The 20,427-nt window shown below is 43.4% G+C and overlaps 1 protein-coding gene across 3 annotated transcripts in view; it reads left to right on the top strand.

Annotated features, from left to right (window-relative positions):
• Positions 1 to 20,427, top strand: part of CHD5 (chromodomain helicase DNA binding protein 5) — a 2,140,358-nt gene that overhangs the window by 1,573,023 nt on the left and 546,908 nt on the right. The window lies entirely within an intron of this gene.

Raw genomic sequence — 20,427 nt, 5'->3', positions numbered from 1 at the left:
GTTGGACAGTCTGTTTGTAATGTTAATATCTTGGTAAAGCAAACTATCATTTCCCACTCAGAATATTGTCCATTTTGATAATGTAAGGTCAGTGGTTATGATGCCCTTGATGACCAAGCACCAGAGGAGTACTGATATATGGAGTATAGCTATTATCTTTAGGGAGCTGATTAGTCTAACAGTTAACAGTCTTACTATCGTTACAGTCTTAATTTAGTTTTTCAGTGGCATACAGTATTTATTTTATTTAATCTAAGCCTGTTTTCAAAAGAGTCACTCCACCAAAGGTTTACAAGAGTAATATAACAAGAGCAATAGAGACAAACATATAAATTCTTCAAAAGGTATATAACAGAAAAATATCAGATGCACGGGAGCTTGCAGTTTTATTATTCTTTAATATGATGATGTTTTTTCTTTTTTTTTCTTTTTTTTTGAGTACTCTTCCTTCAGACAATCAAACTTTCCTGGGGTACCCTATTTGGCCCATTTATTTTGTTATTTTTCACCTGTTTCCCCACCTCACATCACTCTATGGCGAGGGTCTTTTTCCTTTGGAGTGCATTAGCCTTATTGCTGCTAGATTGTCTAACATTGCTTTTAGAAACCTATGTTATTCCTTGGGGTGGGGGTGGGGCTCTCCATCCTTTTTAGGGATTAGACTTAGGGCAGCATGCGGTTTTACATTGTAAAGCTGTTCGGGGGGGGGTAAAATCAGGCTGTGTGTAACTGCCATCCTAAGGGGTTTGAAATTTTCTGTTTGTGCTCCTAAACCTTTACTATTGTCCAGCCTATGCAGTGCCTATTATGTTAAGTAGATTTGTTCTTCCATGCATAGGCACTGCTTGGCTATTGTGCATATACTTTTTGGCTGTGGTTTTGTATGCTCGATCCCTTTGCAGAGAATTAACTTACCTGGGCCAGCAGGCAGATGGGGCTGTTACAGTGAGACTTAATTAATTAATTCCCTCTCCCTGAAGGATGGGTGAGCTGGTATCAGTCACTTCACTGTCATCCCTTCCCTGACGATTTTTGCAGCTTCTGAGGTGCTATCTGAGCTCACGTCATCTGGGACTTGTCTACTTTCACCACAGAACCAGCAGTAGCACTGGTAATTGTTTTTAGTGGCTTAGGGGAAAAATGTAGTGCACCCTCAGTACACGTATCTGCAGTCATGTTTGTTCGAACATTAGAGAGAAAGATGAAAGAGCTTCTAGAAGCTAATAACCATTTACTGTATGTTCTAGGCACAGTGCATTGTAAGATAGCATAGCTCTCAACTGTCCAGATTTTTGCCTCATAAAACATGTGGTTTTCTGTCAAATCAGTCTTCAGATTCTTCAGATAATATTTACAAGGTGGAAAAAAACATTGTGTGTTATAGCACCTGTTATTAAATGCATCTTTGTTGTACTATCTCATGATGTTACTCTGAAATTTATTTTTTTTTTATTTTAGGCATGGCTACATTCCATGTAAATAACTTAATGCTAACCACATTTCTCAAACCTATTGCTACTGCATTCACAAAATACTGTACTTTTGCCTTGCATATATTCGTATTGTGTATTTCCCTCTGTTTTTTTGCTAAGTATCTTACAACTTGGATTGTTAGGTTTTTTCTTATTTTTTTAATTAATTTCCTGGAGCTTTTCTCCTCGGGTCTCCACTGAAAAAGGACTCTGTGCCCAGTCGGACTAACCTGGTTAACAAATGTAAAAATAAAATAAATGTTATTTATTTATATTTTTGCCCGCCCCCCACAGACTTATCTGCTGGCCATCTTTCTAATTGCCTATTCATTCTCTAACCAGGCAAAAGCCTATCTTGTTGTGGCCCATATCAGGCATCCATCAGAAGATTGTATTCTTATGCTTCCATCTTTTCCCTGCATATGCCTGCAAAGGCCCAAGGGATAGACGTTCAAAAAGGACAGTGTGAGGGTGTGTCACCCAGTGTGTTGAGCAATGCTGTCCCTTCCCTTAAGGCAGACACCTCCGTTCATCTTTGGTTTCTACTTGGGATTGTAGTTGAAGTGTGCATACCCATACCCACACTCAACCCCCCCCCCCACACACACACACACACACTTCCCCAGGATAGGTAAACAGGCTTCACCTTGCTGCTCATCTCACTCCCTCGCTTGCTTTTCCACAGATGAGTCACTAATGAAACTGAGGCTTGCAAGGACGTAGTCAGGGCTTCATTTGTGTAGATCACAAAGCCAGCTATTTTAAGATAAATATTAATTACATATAATTAAAATAATGACAATCGATATTACTCGTACAAGTATGACAAAACATTATGATTTTAAGTGTGTCTTCTTAACAATGTATATGGATAGGCATCTTATGGTCCTTTTGATCACTTGCCTAGTATTGTTCTTGTGTTCCTGTGTTTCCCAATATGTAATATACCTGAAATGACCTTACTTAGCTGTCAGTTGTGATCCAGCAGAATGGCAGAATCGGCTGTGGATGGTTACTATGTTTCTTTTTAACAAGGTAGCAATAAAGATGAGAATATGCTAGGCATATAGTTGCTTTCCTATAATTTGTTATGTCAGTGGAAAAGAAAGCTGTTATTTGGAAGCAGCAAATGGAGGCTTTTCCCTAACCTATATATATATATATATATATATATATATATATATATATATATATATATATATCACTATCAATATATTCACACCAGCAAACAAATCCATACCAAATAGTATCAAATATGCATTGATCTTACTGTTACTTAGAAGTCTTCTTCCCTTTTATTTCCTGCAACTAGAAAACTATAGCTTACCTTTTCCATGATATGACTAATATCATGCATTAATTTTGCTGTTATTGTAGTAAACTGTGATAATCTGGAGCTTTTCACCTTGGGCTTAATGTGTGTGCCCAGTCATACTATCCTAGTTAACAAAATGAGTAAATAATATAAGTAGTAAAAGTGTCTCGGGTTCAGAGTGGAGCAAATGCTGCCAGTTTAGACTTTCCCATTTGATCTAGCCATGGCCCAAGGCCATTCATATATGTACATTGTCACAAAAGGAAATATTGCTAGCCCAGCTATCTGTAATTTTGTAAATAATTCTGTCATTTGTGAGTATAGATCTGATTTATACAGAACTGTATGTTATGTACTGAGTTAAATGTAACCACAGCATGCCCCGCTGGCTTAGAATAGAAATGTATATAAACTATTGTAATTGTGTAACTGTATATGCTTTAACAGTAGAAACTGGGACATAAAAGGTTAACTTGCAAAACTTCAAGAAAGTAAGTTGAAACTAAATTATTTTATGATTGTGCTATAAAAGTTATCTGTCAGTTTCAGTGTAGCAGACAGTGTCTATAGCTAGACATTTTGTATAGTCCTGGAAGAGAAGTAATTACTAGGGTTGAGATGCAGAAGTGTGTTATTGCTTTATGACTTCCTAGCAGCTGCACAGATCTGAGCAAACATCTGAGAGAGATGTATTTTTCACAGAGAGATGTTAAATTCTGTCTGAATTCTGTTTTTGACAAAAGGGGTTTAGCCTGGGAACTTAAGTCAGGTGACAAAAAGTGATGTCATCCAAGCTAACCCAGCAGTTATATTTGATATTAATTTAAGAACTCTCTCAGAGAGAGACTGGGCATTTTGTACTTTGTCTTTGACCTAACAAGAACATCCACTCATCACCACCATCTGCACTTGCCTTGCTGTAAGTAAGTGTGGGGTACATTCATTTCTTAGATACAGTTAGGAATATAGTGAAATACAACTTATATATTTTCTTTATTTATCTGAGACTGTCCTGCAATGTTGTTTTAAATATTTCCTGTGAGTTTGAACTCTGAAGCAACTGTTTGTTTACTGAGTATTGTCTTGTTCTTTTATTATTCTGCCGGTCCCAAGCCCGGATAAATGGGGAGGGTTGCGTCAGGAAGGGCATCCAGCGTAAAACTTCGCCAAAACATTTCATGCAGTCACCAAGAAAAATTTTTATACTGGATCGGTCGAGGCCCGGGTTAACAATGACCGCCACCAGTACTGTTGGCCTACAGGGTGCTGGCGGAAATTGGGCTACTGTTGGCCGAAGGAGGAGAAGAGGCGGAAGACATGGCTGAAGGCAGGAGGAGAGGAGAAAGGCTAGGACTGTGGTAGTGAGGGTCGGAACTTTGAATGTTGGCAGTATGACTGGTATAGGGAGAGAGCTAGCTGATATGATGGACAGAAGGAAGGTTGGTATATTGTGTGTGCAAGAGACCAGATGGAAGGGGAGTAAGGCTAGGTGTATCGGAGGTGGGTTCAAATTGTTTTATCATGGTGTGGATGGGAGGAGAAATGGCGTAGGAGTTATTCTGAAGGAACAGTATGCTGAGAATGTTTTGGAGGTGAAAAGAGTGTCGGATGGAGTGATGTTTATGAAGCTGGAAATTGATGGTGTAATGATGAATGTTGTTAGTGCGTTTGCTCCACAAGTTGGGTGTGCAATGGATGAGAAAGAAAAATTTTGGAGTGAATTGGATGAAGTGGTGATGACTGTACCCAAGGGTGAGAGAGTGGTGATTGGAGCAGATTTCAATGGGCATGTTGGTGAAGGGAACATAGGGGATGAGGAAGTGATGGGTAGGTATGGTGTTAAACAAAGGAATGCAGAAGGTCAGATGGTAGTGGATTTTGCAAAAAGGATGGACATGGCTGTGGTGAATACATATTTTAACAAGAGGGAGGAGCATAGGGTGACATACAAGAGTGGAGGAAGATGCATACAGGTGGATTATATCTTATGTAGGAGGGCCAGTTTGAAGGAGATTGGAGACTGTAAAGTGGTGACCGGAGAAAGTGTCGTTAGGCAGCATAGGATAGTGGTTTGTAGGATGACGTTGGTTATCAAGAAGAGGAGGAGTGTGAGGGCAGCACCAAGGATCAAGTGGTGGAAATTGAAAAAGGGTAATTGTGAGGTAGAGTTCAGGGATGAGTTAAGGCAGGCACTGGGTGGCAGTGAAGAGTTACCAAATAGCTGGGTAACTACAGCAGAGCTAGTAAGGGAGACGGCTAGAAAGGTGCTTGGTATCACATTTGGATAGAGGAAGGACGACAAGGAGACATGGTGGTGGAATGAGGAAGTACAGGAGAGTATACAGTGAAAGAGGTTGGCAAAGAAGAAGTGGGATTGTCAGAGAGATGAAGAAAGTAGACAGGAGTATAAGGAGATGAGGTGCATGGCAAAGAGAGAGGTGGCAAAGGCTAATGATAAGGCATATGAAGAGTTGTATGAAAGTTTGGACACTAAGGAGGGAGAAAAGGACCTGTACCGATTGGCTAGACAGAGGGACCGAGCTAGGAAAGATGTGCAACAGGTAAAGGTGATAAAGGATAATGAGGGAAACATACTCACAAGCAAGGAGAGTGTGTTGAGGAGATGGAAAGAGTACTTTAAGGGGTTGATGAATGAAGAGAATGAGAGGGAGAGAAGGTTGGATGATGTAGGGATAGTGAATCATGAAGTACAATGGATTAGCAAGGAGGAAGTAAGGAAAGCTATGAAGAGAATGAAGAATGGAAAGGCTGTTGGCCCAGATGGCATACCTGTGGAAGCATGGAGGTGTTTAGGTGAAGAAGGCTGCTAAGCCGAAACCGGTTTGAAATTTAACCTATTTTTGTTTTGTGTTTATCTTCTAAGAAATAAAAGTATTTGACTGTTTATGCTGGCCTCTTGTGTTTACCTATATATTGGTTTGGCCGAGCATTCCGTACCTGCGAGGAGTGGAGTTTTTTCAGTGGAGTTTTTAACCATATTGTTTAATGAAATCTTGGAAAGTGAGAGGATGCCTGAGGAATGGAGAAAAAATGTTTTGGTACCAATTTTTTAAGAATAAGGGTGATGTGCAGAGCTGTAGTAACTACAGAGAGATAAAACTGATCAGTCACAGCATGACGTTATGGGAAAGAGTAGTGGAAGCAAGGTTAAGAAGGGACGTGATGATTAGTGATCAGCAGTATGGTTTCATGCCAGGAAAGAGCACTACAGATGCGATCTTTGCTCTGAGAGTGTTGATGGAGAAGTACAGAGAATGTAGGAAGGAGTTGCATTGTGTTTTTGTAGACTTAGAGAAAGCATATGACAGGGTTCCTAGAGAGGAGTTGTGGTATTGTATGAGGAAGTCGGGAGTGTCAGAGAAGTATGTAAGAGTGGTACAGGATATGTACGAGGGTAGTGTGACAGCGGTGAGGTCTGCGGTGGGAGTGACGGATGCATTTAAGGTGGAGGTGGGATTACATCATTTTTTTCTTAAAACTTGCATATTTTCTGTCCTTGACCTAGCACTCTTGTGTGGGGTCATTTACTGCACTGTTATAACTTGATATTACTTGTGAACCTCTGCTATCTCTGTAAAAAACAAAAACAAAAAAAAATCTTGCTTTTTTCCCACTTTTCTGAGAGTTAAAAAAGTTCAGTTACAGGCTTGCTGTTCCTGAACTGTTTGAAAGTTTCTGTGAGGCCATTTTTCTTGGGCTGAAGGAGGGTCTCTGTGTTCATCAGTGGCAGTGACTAACATTGAGCAGCTTCCCTGCCCCCGTAGAGGTGGTTACTGACTTGAAACTGTAGTTTTATTGGCCACTAGGGGTCATTTCCATAACTCCTTCATTTGTCCTCAGAGGAGTGGTTTAAGGCAGTAACTTGTAGTTTATTGGCCATTTTGGGTCATTTCCTGTCTTTTCCAGCCCCTGCTATAAAGCACGCTTTTAGCGCATTAGCGCGATTTAGCGTGGAGTTGCCACTGTTGCACACTAGGGCAGCTCCGGTTAAGCAGGTTTAAACTATTCGGGCTACCTAAAGTCCACTCTTCAAATTTTCCCTTAAAACTACCTTCCTCGAACTATACTACTGATCTAATCAGCGTATCCTATAATTAAAAGATCATCTCTACTTGACTCCAAGTAGACTATTCTCTATCTGTTAAACGTAGCACTTGCTCCTACAGTACTTATTACCTTGATACGGCACTCTTGTCATAGATAGTACCCCAAAAGGCAACCCCCATTTCTCGGTCACCCACGTCCCCGGAATCTTTTTAAAGTTATTTGTCTATTCCTTCTAGCATGTCGAGGGATCAGTTGCTAGTGTCCTCTCCTGCTCAGCTGGTGAACCTGGGAATATTGAGGCAATGTTACAATTGCCTCATGTACACAGACAACCCTCTCCTCCTCCCACAAAACACAAATACATGCGAGAGATGCAACTATACGGCCAAACTGGAGGCTGAGTTCTCTCAACATAGGACTGGCAAGACCAGTCAGGAGGAGAAGGTTACCACACACACTATAGACCCAGTCTCACATAGTACCATTACAACCACAAATCATACACATAAACACACAAAGACATACGGAGGCTCTGATCAAAAATCTACCAAAACAGCAGAGGCCACCAAAGCAGACACCCAAACAACCACCACCTCAGAACACAACACCTGCAACACATAGACCTCACAGTCAGAGTGTCAAACAGTCACAGCCCTTAAGGCCAAACACAATGCCAGACACACTAGTCATTGGTGACTCCATAGTCAGACACACTGACGTCCCACTCACCAGACTGAGTAAGGAGAAGGTCACAGTAAGCTGCCTGTCGGGCGCTAGAATCCGCCACATAACGCAAGCACTCAGGTCTCTCAACAGCAGGTACAAATATGACTCAGCCATTGTCCACGCTGGTGTAAACGACCTGAGACGTACCTCCTTGGACTACATGAAAAGAGACATTGAGGAGCTCTCTGATTATGTAGCCCAGGCAGGTATGACCCTGACCTTGAGCAGTATCCTACCTTCACCAAGGATGATGCCACAATACAGAGATAAGATGATCAGATTTAACAATTGGCTTAAACACTGGTGTCATTCAAAGGGGATCCAGTGTCTGTCTGCCTGGGATGACATGCTGGACAAGCCACGCTGCTTCGCAAGGGACGGCTTGCACCTGTCACTCCTGGGAATCCGGATATTGGTAAAGGCTCTTGCCACCCCCATAGTGCCTTTTTTAGGCAAGGCTCAAATTCTAACCCTACCACCCTAGAACACAATAAAGGAAAAAAACTAAGGGTAATGCTGCTCAATGCCAGAAGTCTAAATCTCAAAATGCACGCACTCGAGGCCCTTCTCAGTATGGAGAACATCGATGTCTGTGCTGTGACAGAAACCTGGTTCAAGGCTCCTGAGAGCACCCCAGCGCTATCAGGTTTTACCTCATATCATGCGTTCCGGCCCCAAAATCCGGACAATACCAAGAAAGGAGGGGGGGGTATCCATATTCATCAAGGACACCTACACCTCAAGACTGGTGGCAACACACGATGCATCGGAGACCAACCAGGTGCAATTAACCATAGGCAAGACTGCTCTGCAAATTGTAGCATGTTACAGGCCACCCTCACAAACTCAGGAACCTCACATGGCCTTCCTGAAAACACTAGAGGGGATAAATGTATCACCAAACACCATCATACTAGGTGACTTCAATTACCCTAATATAGACTGGGAACACTACTCAAGCCCAAACACCCTAGCCCAAAAGTTCCTGGAATTCATAAACTCAAATGCCATGGAACAACTAGTCACCATCCCCACAAGAGGAGATAACATACTTGATCTCATCATCACGAACATGGGAGCACAATGTTCAACACCGGAGGTGTACCCCTCACTGGTGAGATCAGACCACAAACTAATCTCGCTGGAGGTCCTCATCCCACCCCCACCTGAAATAAAAAGACCACAGTAAAGAACTTCTCAAAAGCCGACTTCACACTTCTAAAGACTAGTGTGGTCTCCTTTAAGGCCCCGAGCCGGCGGAAAACAGTACTCAAGCCGCTGAATCACTTACAAATGCCTTCTACCAGCACCTGCAGGACTGCATGGATAAGGCAATCCCAAGCAAAACAAAGACTCTTTGTACCAAAGGCAAGCGTCCAGTCTGGTGGACCCCAGCCATAAACAAACTCTACAACAAAAGGAGGAAGCTACTACAAGATAGAGCAAAATCCTTAAAAGGTAAGACACCCTTGATCACTATAAGTAAAAACTAAGAGCTCTCATAAAATCATCCAAAGCAAATTTCGAGAGAAAAATAGCTAAAGACTCAAAAGACAATCATAAGGCCTTCTTTAGCTATGTTAGAAACCTGAGAGGAAACTCCCAGATATGCTCAGAGCTAGTTCAAAATGATGTGAAGATTACTGATCCTACAGACATTGCCAACATACTGGCTGACAGGTTCAGTGCAAACTTCTCCCTACCCCAAAAGGAGAGATATCTATACCAAATGATTGCAGCTGCCCAAACATCACCAGCGCCCAAGTGAGAACTGCTCTCTCCAAAGCAAAAAACACAGCATCCATGGGACCTGATGGTGTCCCCGGCTGTGTGCTCCATGAACTCAATGAGGAATTAAACCCACAGCTAGGACAGCTGTTTAATCAAAGTCTTACCTCTGGATACGTACCCAGGGAGTGGCGCACTGCAACTGTGGTACCACTTCACAAAGGCGGTGCCTCCACCGACCCTGGAAATTACCGGCCCATTAGCTTGACAAGCCTTATCTGCAAAGCCGTGGAGAGGATCATAATGGACCTCATAAATAAAGACATAGGGAATTTGCAGACTTTGGATCCAACGCAGTTTGGCTTTGTCAAAGGCAAATCATGCCTTTTAAACTTGGTTGACTTTTTCGAAACAGTCACCAAAGCCATTGATGAGGGAAAGGCAGTCCATACAGCCTACCTCGATCTGGCTAAGGCCTTCGATACAATACCCCACTCGGGTATCATTGAAAAACTCATCAGCTTAAATGTCAACCCATACATCACAAGATGGGTTGCAAACTGGCTGAGTGACAGAACCCACAGGGTCAGAGTTGCTGGCGCCATGTCAGACTCAAAGCCTGTCACAAGTGGTGTCCCACAGGGTGCAGTCCTGGGCCCACTCTTGTTTGGCATCTACTTTTCCGAAGTACAAGCAAACACAGGAGGGTTATGGCTGACAAAGTTTGCAGATGACTGCAAACTTGGCGCCATAGTAGAAAACACATCTGACACAGATATCCTTCAGAAGGGTCTCACAGAAACGGATAACTGGTGCCAGAGCCACGGCCTAAAGTTAAATGCCAAAAAATGCATAGTCATACCCTTCGGGAAAAACAAGGTTACCCCTAGCTACCAAATAGGTGGCAATCCACTGAGCACAGAAGAAGTTATCAGGGACCTGGGGACCCAGGTTGATAGTAGTCTGTCAATCGACACCCATGTAGCTAAAGTAGTTAGGAAGACCTTCTACATTGCCCACCTTATCATGAAGGGATTCTCATCTAGATCAAGGGAGGTCATAGTCTCCCTTTACTCATCACTCATCAGACCAATGATTGAGTACAATGCCCCATTCGGAATGTATCTGACCCGACACTTGCAGCAGCTGGAGAGGCCACAAAAGTTCCTCACCAAAAGGATAAAGGGTCTCAAAAATCTGTCCTATGCTGCCCGACTGAAAGAACTCCAGCTCTATTCAGTCGCTTACCGCTTGCTCAGAGGTGACCTTTGCCTAACATACAAGGCCATGTCAAACCCAGATATGATGAATATGCTTCACCTCAAAAAATCTAGATCCATCAGAGCCACAAGGGCGGAAGACTTAAACCTTGACACGGCTATTAATAGGACGTGCTGGAGGGATAGATTCATCACCCAAAGACTCCCTATGCTGTGGAACAAAATCCCGGTACATGTGAGGCAGAGCACCTCGCTGGCCTTGTTCAAGAGAAATCTTGACCAATGGATGGGAGATCGCAGATATACCCCAGGGATTACCTCAGTGTCACTGCTCGACAGAGGCACAGCAAAATAATGGGTATAGTTCCCCATACTAAAGGGGTGGCGTAAGCCACAAAACGATGGGCTAGGCTTGTAAATGCCCTCGGGCAGATAGCCTAGTATGAACCTATGAACCTATGAACCTACATCAAGGATCAGCTCTGAGCTCTTTCTTATTTGCAATGGTGATGGACAGGTTGACGGACGAGATCAGACAGGAGTCCCCGTGGACTATGATGTTTGCAGATGACATTGTGATCTGTAGTGAGAGTAGGGAACAGCTGGAGGAGACCGTGGAGAGATGGAGATATGCTCTAGAGAGAAGAGGAATGAAGGTCAGCAGGACTAAGACAGACTATATGTGTGTGAATGAGAGGGAGGATAGAGGAATGGTGAGGATGCAAGGAGTAGAGGTGGCGAAGGTGGATGAGTTTAAATACTTGGAGTCAATAGTTCAGAGTAACGGTGAGTGTGGAAGAGAGGTGAAGAAGAGAGTACAGGCAGGATGGAGTGGGTGGAGAAGAGTGTCAGGAGTGATTTGTGACAGACGAGTAACTATAAGAGTGAAAAGGAAGGTCTACAAGAGGGTAATGAGACCAGCTATGTTATATGGGTTGGAGACAGTGGCATTGACAAAAAGGCAGGAGTTTGAGCTGGATGTGGCAGAATTAAAGATGTTATGATTTGCACTGGGTGTGACGAGGGTGGACAGGATTAGGAATAAGTATATTAGAGGGTCAGCCCAGGTTGGAAGGTTTGGAGACAAAGCCAGAGAGGCACGATTACGTTGGTTTGGACATGTGCTGAGGAGGGATGCTGAGTATATTGGGAAAAAGATGTTAAGGATGAAGCTACCAGGTAACAGGAAAAGAGGAAGGCCTAAGATAAGGTTTATGGATGTGGTGAGAGAGGACATGCAGGTGGTTGGTGTGACACAGCAAGATGCAGAGGACAGGAAGAAAAGGAAACAGGTGATCTGCTGTGGCGACCCCTAATGGGAACAGCCGAAAGAAGATGATGATGATTAAATATATTTAAACCTATCTTTGTGGCTGACATTTATGAGACATATTTAAGCTCAGAGTACTTGCATATGTATTTGGTGGCACTGTACAGCCCACTTCTAAATAGCTTTGTTCTTGGTCAGACTACGATTTGGATTAATAGTAACATTACACAGTAGGATTGGACACCTTTGTTAAGCGTCTTAAATAGCTGACAAGTAGTGGCTGGTGGCAGCTGGAACTACCTTATAGTCTGGGCAGAAGGGGGCATAGCTAGTAAACCTGTACCAGCCTTCCCCAGGTGTGTGTGTGTGTGTGTGTGTGTGTGTGTGTGTGTGTGTGTGTGTGTGTGTGTGTGTGTGTGTGTGTGTGTGTGTGTTTGTATATAAATCAAATCTCAGTGTGTGTGTCAGCTACTTGGACAAGGACACAAAGCACTGGTTGGACAGAGAGGGTGGTGGAAGTCTTAGCTTGGCCACTCAGCTGAGATCTCAGCTCTGTAGCTGTGCCAGTGGGGAGTCTTATTGAGGATCTGGAGAAAGAGGGAGAAACCAGCCCCAGACTGACTGTGATCTCTGTGTGCTTTTAAGGGAAATTGCACTTTACTGTGTGTGTACTTGTCATCTTCGCAGTGTGTATGTTCCCCACTGTTGCCAGTGGTAAGCATTGAGGCTCCTTGATTATTGGGACAGTGCAGGGGTATCACATTTTAATTGATTGACTGTGGTGGGATAGCCACATCACATATGGAGGGTGCAGTGGTGCAGCGGTAGCGTTGTCGCCTAGCAGCAAGAGGTTCTCCGGTTTGATTCTCTGCTGGGGTGCCCTCTGTACAGAATCTGTATGTCCTCCCTGCATTTGTGTGGGTTTCCTCTGGGTGCTCCTGTTTCTTCCCATGTTACAAACACATGCATCTGGAGCATTTCTCCCCTGTCCTCTGCTGAAAATTGGCTTTGTTCCAAGTCGGACATTCCCAGTAAATGTTGATTAATTAAATAAATAAATAAATATTAATTGATTTGTAGTGGTGTGGATATTGAATTCCTGTGAACAATGGTCATTAAGGAAGGTGTTTGTACTCTCAATCAACCGTACAGTGAACATTCACAGTTTCATATCACAATTGTTGCATTTTTTTTTTTGTTAGCTTAGTTAGGGAGAACAGGCAAGCATGTCACCAGAGGAGTATGGCAAGCTGACAGGGAGCCAGTTGGCTGAAATGTGCCAGGCTAAAGGACTGGTGACACCAACCTGTCTAAAGCAGACATGATTGCAGCTTTAGTCACAGCTACATCACAGAATAGCAACCAGGAGGACAATCAGACAAGCCTTGGAGATCTACAACTCTCAGAAAATGGACAGTTCAACCTTTCCACAGAGGACTTATAAATCCATCTGGAGTTAGAGACTTGAGCTGGAGTCCAAGCATTTGGAAACAGAAGCAGCAGAGAGACTGAGACATCTGGAGGCTGAGGAAAATGAGAAACTGCGAGGTCTGGAGGCTGAGGAGAATGAGAGACAGAGGCAACATGAAAAGAAGATTACGACTCTTCGCCAGAGTCATGGAGGTAATGGGAAAGGTATTAACCAAACCCCAGAAGCAACAAAGGTCAGTAAATCTCTTCCACACTTTACAGAGGGGGATAATTTTGATAGATTCATTCATATGTTTGAAAGGGTATGTAAACAGTATAATGTTGGCCAAAGGCTCTGGGTACAGTTCCTGACCCCCTTACTTCATGGGAAAGCTGTAACTGCTATTTCTAAATTGTCTGATACTGATTGCTTAAATTATAATACAGTAAAAAATTGTCTTTTAGAATGCTTTAAGTTAATGCCTGAAGCTTATAGGAAAAAGTATTAGAACAGTACCTCGCAGGCAGTAGCAAATCCACCCTAACCACGCCTTCAAGCCAAAAATTCCTGGCGGACTGCTGAATCTGCTGAATATTCATTCCTGTTGCAAAATAAATATTGATGAATGCGTTCTGTTGACAGCATAGGAATGGCGTTTTATTTGAAATATAGCAACTGATGGTAGAAGGATAGGGGAATGTGAAGTCAAGAATGAGAAGCAAATCATGAATTAAAACAAGGAAATGTATACAGTAAGCAGCGCTCAATGTACTTTTAACATGCTTCGTAGGTCATGCACTTTGGCTAGCAACAATTAAGAAACCCTAAAATAGCAACACTTAAGAAACCAGTAAATCTGCATCCATTTCTACATACAAATTTGTAAAGAAAGACAGGCGCAGGTTACTCTTTGTATACCCTCTTTCTCAATGTAGTGCACTCTCGAAGTTGGTATATTGAAGTAGCAGGGGGTGTGGGGGGCACATTACCCCCAACAAGGGAGGTGCACGGGGGTGCAGGGGGCTTGCCCCCCTGCAAAAGCAAAAATAAAATGTAATAATTTTTTTGTGGTTAACTTTACATTTGATATCCTTACTAAAATGTAACTGGCTTGCTCAATAAAGACTGCTTTACAGGGTTGATGTTGGTATCTTACATGAATATTAAACAGTTTACAGGAATACATACATTATGTCACATGCGAAGTAGCATGCCTGTCAGTCATCGGGTCTTTCCACGCCCATTTCCCTTGTCAGTCACTGGCAACACACCCACATCTGAGCAGAACTAAATGCGAGGAACCGTTCTAATACAAAAACCAAAGTTTCGTTCATAGGTGTTTACTAGGCTAACAACCACAAGGGCCTTTTTAAGCCTAGCCATGCATCCAAAATCTCTGACAAGTTCTGCTACCTTTGATAAGTGTAAGCATGGGCCTGGGAGATGAACCATTTACAGGTTACCTGTGACCATTAGAGACATAGGTACCAAACCAGGGATATATTTCTGGTTTTCCATCCAGTTGTCCAAGTTGCACTTGAATTGCATTCGGGGGGGAACTCTGCTTCGCTTCACAAGGATGGGTAGCCTGTTCCATAGACAGGGTAGTCTCTGAGATACATACCTATCTCTCCAGCGGGTCCTGTTTATATCACAGGCAAGGTTTAAGTCTTTAGAATGGGTAATTCTGGTGCTGTTTGTTTTGTGGATATGCAGGAGGTCCATCAGAGTGGGGTCTGACAATGCTCTGTATGCCAGGCATAGATCTCCCCTCAAAAGCCCATAGGAGACAGAATACAGGGATAGGGCCTTGAGGCGGTCTGCATAGGACATATTACTTATGCCCTGTATTCTTTTAGTGAGGAACCTCTGTAGACGTTCCAATTGTTGGACATGCCTGGTTAGGTACATACCAAAGGGGGCATTGTATGAATGCCAAACACAGTGGAACAATGACTTCCTTCGACTTGGATGCCATACCTTTGTTTATAAGTTGCGCAACATAGAATGATTTTGTAACCACTGTAGACACATGACGATTGAAAGCTAGATTACTATCTATGTGTGTTCCTAAGTCCTTGACTATTGGGTCACCTCTAAGGGGTGTGTTGTCAGTATGATAGGTACCAGGCATGGATGACTTCCCAAAGGATACTATTATGCATTTCTTGGCATTTAGTTTTAGTCCATGGCTCTGACACCAGTTGTTTGTCTGTCAGCCCCACCTGTAGAACATTTTCGTCAGTGTGAGATTCAATGACACGTCCTAATTTACAATCATCTGCAAATTTATTCAGCCAGAGACCACTGACATTGACCTTGACTTCTGAGAAGTAAATGCCAAAAAGGAGCGGTCCAACGACTGATCCCTGAGGGACTCCACTTGTGACTGGCCTGTTTGTAGAGGTGGACTCCCAAATTCTAACTTTCTGGGTCCTGTCTGTGAGACATTTGGCTATCCACTGGGTGACATACAGGTTTGTACATAATCTCTTGAGTTTTTCAACAATGCCAGAGTGGGGTATTGTGTCATATGCCTTGGCCAGGTCAAGGTAGGCACTGTGAACAATTTTGCCCTCATCCATTGCTTTAGTGACCTTCTCAATGAAGTCCACCAGGTTGAGTAGGCATGATCTGCCTTTGACAAATCCAAATTGGATTGGGTCCAGTGTCTGGAGGTTTACTGTATGTCTGTTGATCATCTCCATGATAGTGCTTTCCAGGGCTTTACATATAAGACTAGTGAGACTTATGGGTTTGTAGTTTCCAGGGTCTGTAGATGGCCCACCTTTGTGCAGAGGGATAACTGTTGCCTTTCTCCATTCATGAGTCATGAAGCCCGTTTGGAGGCTACAGCTAAATAGTAATTTCAGAGGTGCTGATGGGTCATATTTCATGCAGTTTAGAAGGCATCCTGGGATATTGTCTGGGCCCATTGATGCAGTGTTCTTGGTCTTAGAGAGAGCATTAAGTACCTGTTCCGTAGTGATAGTAGGAGGAGTTATATTTGATGATATTTCCCAAGGAAGATTTAGTGGGAGAGAGGAGTAAATTTGGAGCTAAATTTATTAGCCAGGAGGTTTGCTATATCTTCTGGGTCAGTATAAGTGGCTCCATTTACAATGAGCTCTGCACACAATTGTGTATTGCCTTTGAGGGTGCGGACAAGAATGCTTTGTGGTTGTCCTTGTCCTGAGATGCCAAACATGAGCATAGACGCAAGGCAGATGAAAGTGTGTATGAATATATTGCTAAACTAAGCACTTATTTTTATAGGTGGGTGAGTGGATGTCAGGTCACCACTTTTTAAGGTCTGGCAGACCTTTTGGTGAGGGAACCTGCCCTTACCACTTTGCCTGAGGACATAAGAATCTGGTTAGCTGATAGACAATGCAGTACTGCAGATGAGTTAGGGAAGAAGGGAGACCTGTGCCTAGCAAGCAGGGCATCACTGCACAGGAAAGGGAAAGCCAGTGGTGCTCATGGGTCAAGGGAACCCATGGTGGGCAGCCTAAACCACCCCGACAGAGTCCGCCAGTAGCAGGGGAAGCCACTAGTCCAGGTACACGTCAAGGACCAAGAGACAAAATGTTTTAAATGCAACCATTGGAGCCATATAGCATATAGATGTCCACAGAGGCAAGGTGGGGAACAAAAGGTGGGAGAGCCAGTAAGTGGGAATAACAAAATGCCAACAGTAAGTTGTCTCGAGACAATAAGAGTACCAAACTACCACAAGAGGTTACATCCTGTCTTAGTAAATGAGAAAGTGGCCATTGCCAAGAGAAAGACAGCCTCTGACCTAACCATTGTGAAGCCTTCAATAGTTAAAGAAGAGCACTACTTGCTTGGGCAGTCTACTCCAGTCAGAGCTTTAGGAGGGACCCCATTCCAAATACCTTTGGCTAGGGTTCACCTTGACTGGGAGGGGGGAAAAGGAAGCCAGCAAGTAGGTGTGTTTGAGGATATCCTTGCAAATATCCTGATAGGGAATGATTTTGATAATGCAGTACTACCTTGTGTGCATGCATGTGGGTCTGGTAGCCTTGGGGAGATGCCGACCGCACACTTACAGTCAGGACTGGTGAGGGAGGGAGCTACCCTGTAGCATTGAGACTGAAGGTGAGCCACAGCTGCTTGTGGGTACTGATGTTCCCTTGGACAGAGTGACTGCAAGGGCAGAGGTGAGTAGTAGTACCCAGGCTGACAGGGTGGCACCACTGTCAGAGAATACCAGACTTCCTGTGGAAGTGGAGCTGGGAAGGGTTACTAAGAGAAAGTTGAGACAGGCTCAGCTCAGACCCTACATTACAAAGCCAGAGGGAAGTAGCTAGTGAGGCATCTGATTCTCAAGGGCAGGGGGAGTCTGTATACTGGGACAAAGGGTTACTGTATAGAGAGAGGTAAGTGTGAGGAACATATAGTTTCTGTACAATAGGCTGAGCTTTTGATGGATTTTCCTTGATACTGTTGAGTATGTGGAGGCCAAATTTAAGTTGGTTGTTTATTATTGCTGCAAGGAGCTTGGTGTGGGTATCAGGGAATATAGTAATGTTATTTTGGGAGGAAATGGTAAATGTGGATTTATGATGGTGAAGAAATTTGGGGAGAAAAGAAGTTTGGTCTTTTTAGGGTTTAGTATAAAGGTGGTGGTTAGTAAACCAGGTTTGAGTGAGGTTAAGATGTTTGAGTTAGGGTTAGCAGGTCAGAGGGGTTGTCAGCATTTGAGATGATAGTAGAATCGTCTGCATACTGTATGAGGGAGGACCGAGGGCAGGATGTGTAGAGTTGGTTGGTGAATATGTTAAAAAGGAGGGGGCCTAAGATAGAGCCTTGAGGAACTCCCATTTTGATGGGAATAATAGGAGTAGAACAGAGAGCCATTTAACATTCTTCTACCATTGTTGGTAGCCTGCTTTCCTTAAAAAAAAATGTCAGAAAAGCCAACATGATTTAAAAAGTTCACTTCCTGTGAGCATATGATTCACAATTCTGATGTCTACATGGAGTGAGTCTACTGCCTTGAAACAGTGCACTTCAGCATTAGCTGCTCCATTTGTACTGCATTTAATTCAAGAGCTCTAAGTGACAGGAGCAATAAGTTAGTTCTTAAGAGTCTGTTTCCTCTTCTTCTTCAGGGGCTTAGACTCCAGAAAATATGTGAAATCCTCTTTGGAGCTCACAGACTCTCATAAGAGATCCCTCCCCAAAGCGTTCTCTGATGTTTGCTACTTTGGTTCCATTGTCATCAGGGTGACCTCAAAAAATCCAGAAAACTTCAGATCCAGTTTCACAGATCGTAAAAAAAACATTCAGATCCCATAACCTCAGATCTGATTTTCATTTCATGAAAATCTCCTCAAACTCACTTACCCAGATTCGCAATCAAACCAGTGTCTCCCTGGAGGCATTCTCCTTTTCTTCAGGGGACACCAAGGAGAAAGTCTAGACCACAATCAAGCACCTCGTATATTAAGTCCTCCAGAAGTCTGTCAGAAGCTGATGTGGATAGGATGATGAGGAAATTCCTCAGAGCTCAGATTCAGATAATGGTTATCCCAACTCCATCTCCCACTGGATCCGCGAGCCTCCCATCCACTTCCCATGTTGTAATATCTCCTTCTCTGATGCATCCAATGGTTTTGGAGGCCTTGGATCTGGGAGCCCTGAGAGTGTTGCTGTCAAATTTGAAGACAACAAAATCTTCAATTCTAACAGCTTCCTTGAATGGTTCCTCTCCGGTTCCATTGGATCAGGATGACTCTTGGAGCCAAAGTGTCTGCACCAGATCTGAAGGGTTGGTTTCCTCTCTAATGTTATAGGAGCCATCCTTGCCTCTCAGAGCCGTGGCATTGGACAGCTTGGGTCAGCTTCTTTCTGCAGGCACAGTTCTGGGCAGGGTTGGAGCCTGGCAGCTCCAGTGTTTTTGGGTTCAGTGAGGCCAGCTAGTCAGCCTTCGAGGTAGTGGAGAAAGCTTCCTCTTGCCTAAGGGATTCATGTACTATTTCATCCTTGGGTCCTACTTCCCTTCCCCTTTCAGGTCCAAGCTCTGAGCCTATCAGGCCTAGTCCACTGGGACAGCCAGAACCTTATAGCTGCCAGACAGTCCCCACTGAGGAACTTCCCCTCTCTCTGGATACCTCTGGAGATCATCCCACTGAAGAGATTCCCTGAAACAGGCCGTTCAAAAGAAGACAGATTCCCCTATGGACTCTCTCACTGAGGATACTGACTAACAAGGGGGAAGGGTCCCCCCATATCTCTACCAGATGACATTTCATTCAGAGACAAAGTGGTTGATCTTGAAATACCCCTTCACCAGAGGAGTCATTTTTTTTCAGAAAGCTTTTGGTTCTGGCCCATCTGCATCTTGGGTGACTCCCACGGTAGATTAGCTTGTTGATTTAGTCTCCTGCCAGGCATGGAAGGAACCACTCTATTGAACGAATACACCCCTCCCCAAAAAGGACAGACCTCATTGGAGCAAAGGAGTCTCTGCTATGGTTGTCGCAGCAGCCATAAAAAAGGAACTAATGGAGCAGAGTTCATCCGTCCATCCCCCTAATAGATACTTCAGGGCATTAAACTGGTTTGGAAAGCACCTATTTGCTTCAGCGACCTTTGCCTTGAGGTCCCTGAACTATTTAGTGCATTTCACAAGATTACAGAGGAATTTAACTAATGAACTCTCCAAATCCCTGTCAGAGTTCATGTTTGTAGAGGACTACACGAGGCTCTCTTCACAGCTGGCCACTTTTTTGTCCATTTCAAGTTTGTCCATGAGGTTAATATCCCATGATTATGTGACTTTGCTGAGCCTTTCAAATCTTCTTTCATCCATGCTCCCTGTGAAGATATGTGAAGGCTGCCAGTCTAGCCAGATAGAATTTTGTAGATAACTCTGTCATTTGTAAATATTAATGTAAGCCACAGGCTTGTTCTCTTAAATGTGTAAAGACTGCATTGGATATTGAACTGTAAAAATGAAATAACAGTGCACTCTGCTGTAAGAAAGCTAAGTCAAGCATTTTATGACTGTCTTTGATGTCAAAAGTCGGAACAGATATTTCTAGAGGGAGGCATCCTGTCTATTGATTTAAGACCAGAGTTAATGGCTAGAATTTGCATGTATAAATGTCCGTTATTGCTCTGGTTTCTAACCAGGTGTAAAGAATGTAAATGTAGTTTCTGTTAGCCTGGGAACACCAGAGAAGTGT

Source organism: Protopterus annectens, chromosome 2.part1 (assembly GCF_019279795.1).
Source record: "Protopterus annectens isolate FY-2018-M chromosome 2.part1, PAN1.0, whole genome shotgun sequence".
Taxonomy (NCBI): Eukaryota; Metazoa; Chordata; order Ceratodontiformes; family Protopteridae; genus Protopterus; species Protopterus annectens.
The sequence above is the reverse complement of the archived record's forward strand: the minus strand, read 5'-3'. Positions and strand labels throughout refer to the sequence as shown.